We start from the raw sequence: 11,710 nt of genomic DNA on the forward strand, positions 1-11,710 counted from the left end.
CTTCTCTTACTAGAAGTGATTAATTCCTTGTTGACCTACTCATAACCTTCGTACACAATCCACCCATATCCAGAAAGATCTCGTACACAACTTATTGTCATGAATGAGTGTTTAAACCAAAATATGGATTTATTGTGCACAAGATACTATGGTGATCTCAGGGTCAAAGGATCAGTTGCACAACTCCCATTAAGAGAATCATCTTTTGAGCATATAAGTAAGACATGTCTATAAGATTTCTCCTTGTAGGTCAATTCAGTGAACTCATTCCTCTACTGAGCACCAACATCTTTATATTAGTGTCTCCACACAAGTGATTGTGAGATCAATCACGCTCTGCATCGAGCATACATAAGATGTGCCGGTCTTTTTGGTAAACATTGATTTCCGATTCAATGTACCAATGACTGGGAATATTTAAAATTAGGATTTTAGGATTTTAGGTCTCACTAGTATGATCTGCTCATCATAGCCTCAAAACCATTGCCTTAATCTAAGGAGTTCATCACAAATATAATCAGCAGCATATGATGAAACACAATGCCTTTATTTATATTAAATGTCATGTACATGATTTGAAAAATCAAAAGAAAATCCTTCGCAATACATAATGCGATTGGCTTGTAGGGCATCTACTCTTTCAATCTCCCACTTGCACTAAAGCCAATCGCCCTTATATTTCATCCCCATACAATCGAGGTGGCGATCGAACTGTTGTTGTGGTAGAGCTTTAGTGAACGGGTCTGCTAAGTTGTTCTTTGTATCTACTCGTTCAATGACTATGTCTTGTCTCGCGACGATCTCTCGAACGAGGTGGAAGCGTCTTAGAATGTGCTTGGATTTGTGATAGACCTTGGTTCCTTTGCTTGAGCAACAGCTCCAGTGTTGTCACAATAAACTGAAACTGGTCCAGCAATCTCAGGAACTACTCCCAACTCAGAGATAAACTTCTTCATCCAGACAGCTTCCTTAGCGGCTTCACTTACAACGATGTATTCTGCCTCAGTAGTTGAGTCAGCTACAGTTTGCTGCTTGGAACTCTTCCAGCTCACTATACCACCATTTAGGATAAAGACATACCCTGAAGTGGACTTGCTATTATCTGGGTCTGACTGAAAACTAGAATCAGAAAATTCTTCTAGTTTTAACTTAGAACCTCCATAAACTAGAAAAATATCTTTAGTCCTTCTCAAATACTTAAGAATATTTTTCACAGCTATCCAATGGTCCTCCCCTGGATCAGCCTAGAATCTGCTTGTTATGCTTAAGACATAAGCAACATCAGGCCTAGTACATAACATAGCATACATTATTGATCCTACTGCCGAAGCATAGGGAATAGAATTCATTCTATTCCTCTCTTCAGATATCTTAGGAGACATCTTCTTAGAGAGACGTATGCCATAACTCATAGGCAAGTAACCTCTTTTACTTTCTTTCATGCTGAATCTTTTCAGCACATGATCTATGTACCTAGACTGGGACAAGCCTAGCATCCTTTTAGATCTATCCCTATAGATCTTCATACCAAGTATATAGGATGCTTCTCCCAAGTTTTTCATGGAAAAGCTTTTTGATAGCCAAGTCTTGACCGATTGTAACATTGGAATATCATTTCCAATGATTAGTAAGTCATCTACATACAATATTAAGAAGACAATGACACTCCCACTAGTCTTCTTGTACACACATGGTTCATCCACATTTTGATAAAATCAAACTCTTTGATTGGGTGTTCCAACTCTTTGATGCTTGTTTTAATCCATAAATGGATCTCTTAAGCTTGCATATTTGATTTGCTCTCTCTCTTGAGACAAATCCTTCTGGCTGTGTCATGTAAACCTCTTCCTCAAGATGACCATTAAGGAAGGTGGTTTGACATCCATCTGCCAGATTTCATAATCATAGTATGCAGCTATTGCAAGCAAAATTCGAATAGATTTGAGCATAGCTACTGGTGAAAAAGTTTCATCATAGTCAATTCCTTGTTTTTGCCTGAAATCTTTTGCCACCAATCTAGCCTTGTAGGTTTCTACTTGGCCATCTGCTCCAATCTTTTTCCTTATATACCCATTTGCAACCTATGGGGTTACACCCTCTGGTGCATCAACCAAGTTCATACTTGGTTGGTATACATAGAGTCTATTTCGGATTTCATAGCTTCCAGCCATTTGTTAGAGTCATTACTCATGACAGCTTCCGAATAGGTCAGAGGATCATCATTTTCAATGATGGGCTTCATCATTCTCAATGATGAACCCATACCTCTTAGGTGCATTTCGCACTCTATCTGACCTTCGAGGAGATGTGTGTTGTGGTTGTACTCATCAATGGGTACATCTGGTTGAAGAATTTCTTGTGTTTCTATTTGTAGGTCTTGAACTTCTTAAGTTCAATTCTTCTTTCCTTGCCCTTTTCTAAGATAAACTCTTTTTCTAAGAAAATGGCATGCCTACTAAAAACTTTTTGTTGGTAGGTGATAGAAGATGTATCCTATACTATCTTTAGGATAACCTAAATACATTATCTGATCTAGCACTTATGTGTGTCCAAAATTTCTTTTGACATAAGCTTGGCACCCCATATCTTAAGTACTTAAGATTGGCTTTTACCTCTCCATATCTCATATGGAGTGCTAGGTACAGACTTAGAAGGTACCCTGTTTAATATTAGTGCAGCAGTCTCTAGGGCAAAACCCAGAAGGAAATAGGAAGATCAGTAAAGCACATCATGGACCGTACCATATCTAATAAGTACGATTCCTCCGTTCAGCTACACCATTTAATTGTGGCGTATACGGAGGTGTCCATTCAGAGAGAATGCCCTTTTCTTTAAGATGATTTAAAAACTCACTAGAAAGGTATTCACCTCCTCGATCAGATCGAAGGATTTTAATACACTTTCCGGTTTGTTTTTCAACCATACTTTGATACTCTTTAAACTTATCAAAGCTTCGGATTTATGTTTCATAAGATACACATATCCGAACCTTGATAAATCATCAGTGAATGTGATGAAGTAAGAGTATCCACCTCTAGCTGGAGTTGTCATAGGACCACATACATCTGTATGTATAAGTCCTAATAACTCACTTGCCCTTTCTCCATGTCCAGTGAATGGAGACTTGGTCATTTTTCCCATAAGACAAGATTCACAAGTTCCTAATGATTCATAATCATAAGGATCAAAGAACTCTTCTTTGTATAACTTGTTGATTCTTGATTCACTTATGTGACCAAGTCGGCAATGCCAAAGGAGGTATTATTCACTTCCTCTCTCTTTCTTTTATTGCTTTTATTAATATGAAAGACATTGTCATTAAGTAATAAAACTAGAAGACCATTTTCCATAATGCCATTGCAAAGATGCTTATTAGAAAAATAAATAGAGCAACCATTGCCCTTTCCATTAATTTCAAAACCTTTCTTTAACAACAAAGGAATGGAAATTACATTTCTAATAATTTTGGGCATATAATAACAATCTTCTAATTGTAGGAGCTCTCCCGAAGGCAACTCCAAGTTGTAGGTTCCAACAGCTTCAGCCTGGATGGACTCTCCTCCAGCGCCATACAGCTCGAAGTCACCTTTCTTCAAAATTTTAATTTTCTGTAGTCCATGCAAAGATTTGCAAATGTGAAAACCACAGCCGGTATCCAATACCCATGAATTTGAATTTGAAGAACTTAATGACAAGTTGGCATGTAACATAAACATACCTTTTGATGCAACTCTTGCATCGGTCTTCATACTTGCAAGAAAACTCTTGCAATTCCTTTTCCAGTGGCCAGCTTTGCCGCAATGAAAACAGGTACTTGATCCGGAGTTTTTCTTTCCTTTTTCTTTTTGATGCTACTCTTGGGGTTCAATCGTTTCTTAGAACCCTTATTTCCCGATTTCTTCTTAACCCTATAAGAAGGAGTGGACCTTTATCCTTCTTAATATGGCCTTCAGCTGTTTTGAGCATATTTAACAGCTCGGGCAGGGAGGTGTTCAGCTTGTTCATGTGAAAGTTCACAACAAACTGAGAGAATGAATCAGGCAGTGATTGCAGGATCAAATCCTGACTGAGCTCACTATCCATAGCAAAACCTAATTGACTTAATCTGGTGATTAAGTCTATAACCATAAGAACATGGTTTTGCACTGGAGTTCCTTCATTCATTCTAGCACGGAACAACTGCTTAGATATCTCATACCTAGCAGTCCTGCTTTGTTCTCCATACAACTCTTTTAAATTGAAGAAGATGGATTGAGTGTCCATGCCTTCATGTTGCCTCTGTAATTCATTGCTCATAGAGGCAAGTATGATACATTTGACAGTCAAACTGTCATTTTTCCACATCTTATGTGTGGCAACCTCCTCTTCTGTAGCATCATCCCCTAGATCTCCAAGATCAGGGGTTTCAAGTATATAGGAAATTTTCTCCTGAGTGAGTACTATTTAAATTCCTCAACCAGTCCACATAGTTTGGTCCGGTCAACTTGTTGGCATCTAAGATGCCTCTTAGTGAAAGTGAAGAAGCCATTTAATAATTCTACATATGCAAGAACAAACTAATATAAGCAGACCAATCATGATGACATGTTTGCAACTAGATAAGGACTTTAATCTAATTTGTCTCCTACTATTTTTATCGAATATCATAGCCCTCTCCTATGATAAACGTGAAAATATAATTTTTCTTAGTAGGGTTGAGATCCTAATTCATCATAAAAAGCCTTGTGTTTACACAACAAACTCTTATGAGTTCAAAGGTAGGAAACTCTTTCCAATTGCATCTCATGCAATTCTCAACTTTATCTTGTCCTCTTAAAATACTTATTGCCTTGTGTTAGCACAACAAACAATAATATTTTAGTTAAGTCAAACCCTTCATTTCCATATAGTCATATTCGAATAATATTGCCCTTGTGGTTGCACAACAAGGCAATATATTAAAATATGCCATAAGCATCTTAATGCACCAAGACAGTATAACATCAGTCCCCATTGCAAGTTTGTGTTAGCACAACAAACTAGCATGGATCTTGACATAATAATATCGAGGCATGAAGGAAGGCTATCAATAGTGTTATATCAATATTAAGCTTATCCATAATAGGCAATCAAACAATTGGCCAGGTAAGCAGGTGGGAGGCTCCCCTTACTCAAGAGAGTAAGGTCCTAATTAAGTAACCACCTTTAGTGCTTTCCTTAGACACCAATTAGATTAATTGTTCTAGAATGGGTTAGCTCAAAGTTTTTCAACACTATGACTTAATATAATTTTTATTGAGGGCTTACTAGTCTCTAGCACATTCTTTAATTGTAACATATATTTAACATGTCTAAAATAACTATCATGCATCATAGCTATCTCATAGCATGTATAAATCATAAGCAATTAACAATTAACATGCTTCAACATATTTTCATATGGAAAATTTCATATCATGACATTTTATTACATATCATATCATATATAATCATACATTTCAGCATTTCATTAAGCATATGACATTACTATCTCATAGTAAATTAATAATCATACATCATGCATAATTATTTGATTGAACCAATTAAGGAGCTCTGATACCACTGTAGGGTTCTAGCATGTCATAATGCGCAGCGGAAGCTAGGGATTTTAAAAATTTCTTAATAAAGTCCCTATGCATGAAACCCTTTTAAGCCTAGATCACCTTAATGATTACAATCAAATAATATAAAATAAATGCAGAATTAGTAGAATACCTCAAACGCTAATCCAAAGTGTACAATCTCCACGAGGCGTCCAAGTGTCCGCCCTCCAATGGTGATCCACACGAAAACTTGATCAAGACTTTAGCTCCAAAGACTTTTGATCCTTAATGCAGAATTCTTCTAAAGAACTCTAATGGCTTGCTTTCCTTCCTTTCTATTTTTCTTTAGCCTTCTAAAATCACTTCTAATTTTTGTCCTAAAGAAGACCACCTTGTCTTGGCTTAGGACACACTAGAAGCAATGCTAGAAAGAAAGAAACTAATGTAAGAAAGAAGAGATGAGAGAGAGAGAGTTGGATTGATCGATGATTAAACACCGGGAGCATTCCTATTTATAGATGGCGTGGGGATGCATCACCAAAGGATGCATCCCATCCACACATCCTTCAGATGGGGCGTGATAAGAGGAGAGAGGCGCCACAAAAATAGGGAGAGTCGTATTCATGAAGAGGCGTGATAAGATGAAGCGCTAAATAAGGCGCTTCATTCTTATCCAAATGTCATGTGGTCCCTCCCCTCCCTTCTCACGCATGAAAAATTGGGGCAATCCTTGTCCATTAATCAAAGCCTTGATGATGATCCAAAGGCCTTAATTGATGGCGACATATATCCCTTAGACGTGATGAAGAGAGAGGAATTAAATGGATACACTACAAAAGAAAGGATATCTCCCGACGGTTTTTTTAGTCTCTACCGACGCTTTTAAGCGTCGGCGAATTTCCAGCCCACGCACCCGGAAGCGTGGGTCAGACGTCGGGCAGGTGGGCGTGGGTCCGGTTTTTGCCGACGCTAAAAGAAAGCGTCGGTAAAAACAGGGATTTCCCGACGCTAATAAACGCGTCGGCAAAAACAACATTCGCCGACGCTTTAAAGTGTCAGGAAAGCCCAAACCAGTTTTGGGTTTTCGCCGACGCTTTAAAGCGTCGTTATAAACATTTTTTTAAAAAAAATATTTTAAAAAATATTTTGAATCAGAGCCTCGATTCCTCCCCAATTTCTCTCCGCCTCCTTCATCGCATCCCTCAGATCCCTCCGGCGAATCGATCGGCTCCGGAGCTTCAGATCCCGCCCCCTCGCGGCCATTTCCGGCGGGTGACGCTGGCCTGGTGGCGGTGGAGCTCGACGACGGGGAGGGTGGGGAAGCGGATGTCGAAGACGACGACCTTGGCGGAGTCCATGATGATGGTGGCCATGTAGCGGGGGTCCTGCTTGTTCCAGCCAAGGCGGACGAGGGGGGTGTTGGGGGGGTCGGCCGACTCGTAGATGATGGTGGAGTGCTCCTTGTCGCGAAGGTCAAAGACGCGGACGGAGCCGTCGGCGGAGACGGAGGCGAAGACGCCGACGCCGCCTAGACGATGTCGTAGACCTCCTTGTCGTGGGCGATGAGCTGGGTGTCGACAGCCTCGCGCTCGATGTCCCAGATGGTGCAGGTGGTGTCGATGGACGAGGTGCCCACGCGGCGCGGCTCCGCCTCGTTCCAGTCGAAGGAGGTTAGGGGATCGCAGAACTCGGAGTTCCGGTTGCCGTTGAGGAGGGATCGGAGCTCAACGCGCGACGACGAGGAGGACTTGGAGGAGGAGTTGTTCTTCTTGCTGTTGTCGTCACCGCCGCCTTCGTCATTCGACGATATGCGCCAGATGCGGAGGAAGTCGGCAGAGGTGGCGAGGAGATCGGGGCGGAGGCAGTCGCGGTCGGGGACGAACATGGTCTTGGTGGGGGGTAGGGGTGCTCGAAGGAGAGGGCCACCAGGCCAGCGTCAACGCCATCGCCTGGGCGCCCCACAGCTCCTGCCACATCTGCCGGCCGGGGCTGGAGGGGGCGCTGACGTAGGGAGTGGAGCAGGAGCTGTCGACATCGTCCGAGGGGAAGCGTAGGGGGGAGAGGGGAGGGTCGAGGTGGTGTTCGCCATGGTTGGGTTCTGCGAGCTCGGGGCTCGGAGGGTCGCCATTGCGAAGGTTTTGGAGCTCCATTCTCTCTCTCTCTCTCTCTTTCTCTCTGTGGACTATAGCTTCTCGGAGAAGATATTCTAGACGGAAAGGACGAAGGGGGAGGTGGGGCTCGTTGGACAAGCAATAAATTTTGGGTCGTTGGCTTCCGACGACGCTTTTTAGCGTCGTCTTAGGCCTGCGATTACACCAACACGTATTAGCGTCGTTTTTTTTCCGACGCTTTTTACAAGCGTCGCCACATTTAGACGTTAGACCGAAAATTGCCGACGCTTGTAAAAAGCATCGGCACAAAAGCGTCGGTAAAACCGACTTTCCCTGTAGTGATAGATCAAAGGGTGTCTTTCATCCTTATCCATTTAAAGCTCACGCCTCACTTCTCTTCACGCCATCAGATGTTGACCAAGTCAACATCACAAGTCCATCACGCCTCACATCTTTTGATGCATCTCCATATGATCCAAGGGCTTAGGATCAAGGCACCATCATGAAGGGGAATTAAGTGATCATCCAACGATTCTAGGATGATCCAATGGTTTTCCTTCATGGCGCCATCCAATCATCCCATTATGGTTTCATCTATGGCTGATGAAGATACAATGATCATGATTTAAAGCCACATCTAACCCAATCCAATTAGATTTAAACCAATTCACCATTATGTCTTTATCCAACGGTAGATCAAGATCTAACGGTCTAAATTGAATGATTTATCAAATCTAATTCAATTAGACTCAAACCAAGCCAATTAGGTACCAACTATTGGCTAAACCATATTAGAATATGATCTAATCAAATTAAATCAATTAAGAATCAGATTCGAATCCAATTCGAATCAGGAGCTAAGGTTTGCAACACCAGCTAGGATGTTTATCTTACAAACATGATCTAATCCAATTAGACCCTTGATGATGTTTTCTTGTGTGTGACCCATTGGGTTCCATACTTAGCCAGCAATAGGTGTGAGTGCGAGTTGATCCAACTTGATTAGAACTCTTCTAATCGTTTTAAGTCCAAACTATGCGAATCCGAACTTAACAATTAAAATCCTTTCTAATTGGTGATTGAATTAAACTCTTTAATTCGATCAAACTTATAAGACAAGATTGGCGTTTAGCAACGTGTCATGTCTATCCGAAAAATATGAAATTTGGTGGAAATACCAAAAATACCCTTCAGTAGCAAGTTACCGTGCGATTCAATCCTTTAATCAAACTGCATGCCGAATATGTATATGAGTATGAATATATGTCAAACTCAATTTCATATTCATATATATTTCTCAATCTTTTAATGATAATTCGAATAATGAAATATTTAGAAACTCTTTCTAATTTTCATTCTGCTTTGATCAAAGGCTTTCTGAATTATTATATGATTAGAATAAATAGGATGCGATCTTCTCTTACTAGAAGTGATTAATTCCTTGTTGACCTACTCATAACCTTCGTACACAATCCAGAAGATCTCGTACGCAACTTATTGTCATGAATGAGTGTAAATCAAAATATGGATTTATGTGCACAAGATACTATGGTGATCTCAGGTCAAAGGATCAGTTGCACAACTCCCACTAAGAGAATCATCTTTTGACATATAAGTAAGACTTCATAAGATTTCTCTTTGTAGGTCAATTCAGTGAACTCATTCCTCTACTGAACACCCACATCTTTATATTAGTGTCTCCATACAAGTGATTGTGAAATCAATCACCCTCTGCATCGAGCATACATAAGATGTGCCAGTCTTTCCGGTAAATATTGATCCCCGACTCAATGTACCAATGACTGAAAATATTTAAGATTAGGATTTTAGGATTTTAGGTCTCACTAGTATGATCTTCTCATCATAGCCTCAAAACCATTGCCTTAATCTAATCAAAATTTTGTTCGTCCGATTCCTGTCTACCTAAAAATATGCTAGACAGATCGTTGATAGAACCGACGAACAAAAGTTAAACTTAAATTTTACTCTTACCTTCTCTACTCGAAGAATAGTGGTTGTAAGAGGTCGATCCACAGGGAGGCGATTGAAGTTGCATACAAAATTAGAACATTCACTCGGATTCAAAATCGACTTTTGAATGATGGAAGAAAAAACATTATTTTGAGGATGTGGAATGATTCTCTAGTCTATTAGAGAATTATTTTTAATTGAAATTAACAAAAAGATAGGTATTTAAATTCGAAATGCATTTATATATTGAACTAATCAAAGAAAAGCTTTGGCATAAAATGGATAAAAAAATGCTAGAAAAATTGGAGACTGGAATATAGATTGCATGAAAGAAGATTTAATTTGCAGAACAGAAATTAAAATTGCAGAATAAATATAACTTTCTACCTAAATAAACTCTCAAAAATTAAAACTCAAAGAAAAACCTAAATTAAAACTAAAAATAAGAACAACATGCTCTGAAACTCAAAACATAACTTCTTAATTAAAACTTTCAATTAGACTAAAAAAAATACATTGCTCTCATAAACTCAAACTAAAGAAAAACATTGCTCTTAATTAAAATAAAACTAAAAATAAAATATTGCTCTTAATTGAAATAAAACTAAATAAAAAAAGAAGAACTAAAAAAAAACAAAACAATGTGCTCTGTTTTTTTTTCAAAAACAGAGCTTCTTCATCTTCTTCCCCGGACCAGCCGACCACCCTCTTCTCCCCTGTTCTTTGGCCCAACCGAGCACCACCCGAGAGCTTTCCTCCTCCTCTCGTTCTCCCCTTCTTATAGATCGCCACGGCATGGAATGGAAGGCAGCGATAGATCCCGGGAGAGGGGAGGGCGCGGTCTGCGGCCGTGTGCGGGATCACCTCACGGACGCGGGATCTCGGCTGGCATCACGGCGGAAGCAGAGGCGGAGGAGGCTGCATCGGCTCCGGAAGAGATCGGACGGCTGGAAGGAGCCGACTTGGGAGGCTTGGGATCACAGGAGACGGGCTGGCCACGGAACGGGTTGCTGGGAGGAGGCAATCATCCGGGATCGCACATGGAATGGAAGGCGATCCGGGATCGATGGAGGAGGACGCCGTGGACGCTGGGATTTGGGGGTTGATGCCGATGGCTGGAATGGAGGAGATGGTGCTGCATCAGGGCGCTGATGTGGGATGCTTCGATCACGGGAGAGGGGGTCGTCCGGGATGCGGAGGAGGGAGGAGCTTTCTTTGGAGGCTAGATCATGGGACGTTGGAGGCACCGCGGGATTGACGGGAGGAAGCTGGAAATCGCTTGGAGGCCGGCCGCGGGACCACTGGAGATGCGGACGGTGTGGGCGGACGCTGGGAGGTTGATCCGAAAGAGCTGGCACGGGGAGCTCTCTATGCGGAGGAGACCAGACGGGGTAATGGCGTGATCTTTGGCCCTCCTGATATGGGAGCTGGGAACACCAAGTTCAGTCATTAGATGAAAAAAGCAATAGTGTGATGTGAAATTTGGTTTGTAAACGGACGGACTCAGTTCGTCACGGATCATTTGTTCTGACTGGAGGTCTATTGCAAGTCTTTCAAGTCATGGGGTTACCCAGCACCTCGTAGTTATGATATGGCCAATTAAATTTGCCCAAATTCTTTCTCATAAGCCTAAAAAAATTGGACCCGACTTGGGACCCGAACCCGACTCGGACCCGACCCGATCTTCAACTGGGTCGGATTGGGAAGGGATCCTTCTTTAGTCAAATTTGACTCAATGTGCATTTTATCTCTAATTTATGAAAATCTGTGTCAAACCCAAATATAATATTATCCAGTGAATTTATCATTATCGGTTAGCAATAATACTAATTTGGTGACATATAGGTCGCACTTTTGTGCTCTCATCACACCCCTAACTAGCTTATTGCTAGTCTCTAGCAATTACAGGCAAACGATAAAATGAGGGCACAAAAAGATGTAGTCTAACTTATGATTTTTTTTCTTTTTTTTTATTGAGCTAAATACACAAACTAAGATATGTATCCATTTTCGTAGGGAGTCACGATTGCACTTAGCACGTGCAACAAGCCTTTAACCCCTAGGTTA

General features: G+C 41.0%; 1 pseudogene; it reads right to left on the bottom strand.

The window, feature by feature from the left end:
- Positions 1–6,799: 6,799 nt before the first annotated feature.
- On the bottom strand, positions 6,800–7,491 carry LOC120105205 (annotated as a pseudogene).
- Between the last annotated feature and the right edge of the window lie 4,219 nt (positions 7,492–11,710).

This window comes from Phoenix dactylifera, unplaced genomic scaffold (assembly GCF_009389715.1).
Source record: "Phoenix dactylifera cultivar Barhee BC4 unplaced genomic scaffold, palm_55x_up_171113_PBpolish2nd_filt_p 000228F, whole genome shotgun sequence".
NCBI classification, from domain to species: Eukaryota; Viridiplantae; Streptophyta; class Magnoliopsida; order Arecales; family Arecaceae; genus Phoenix; species Phoenix dactylifera.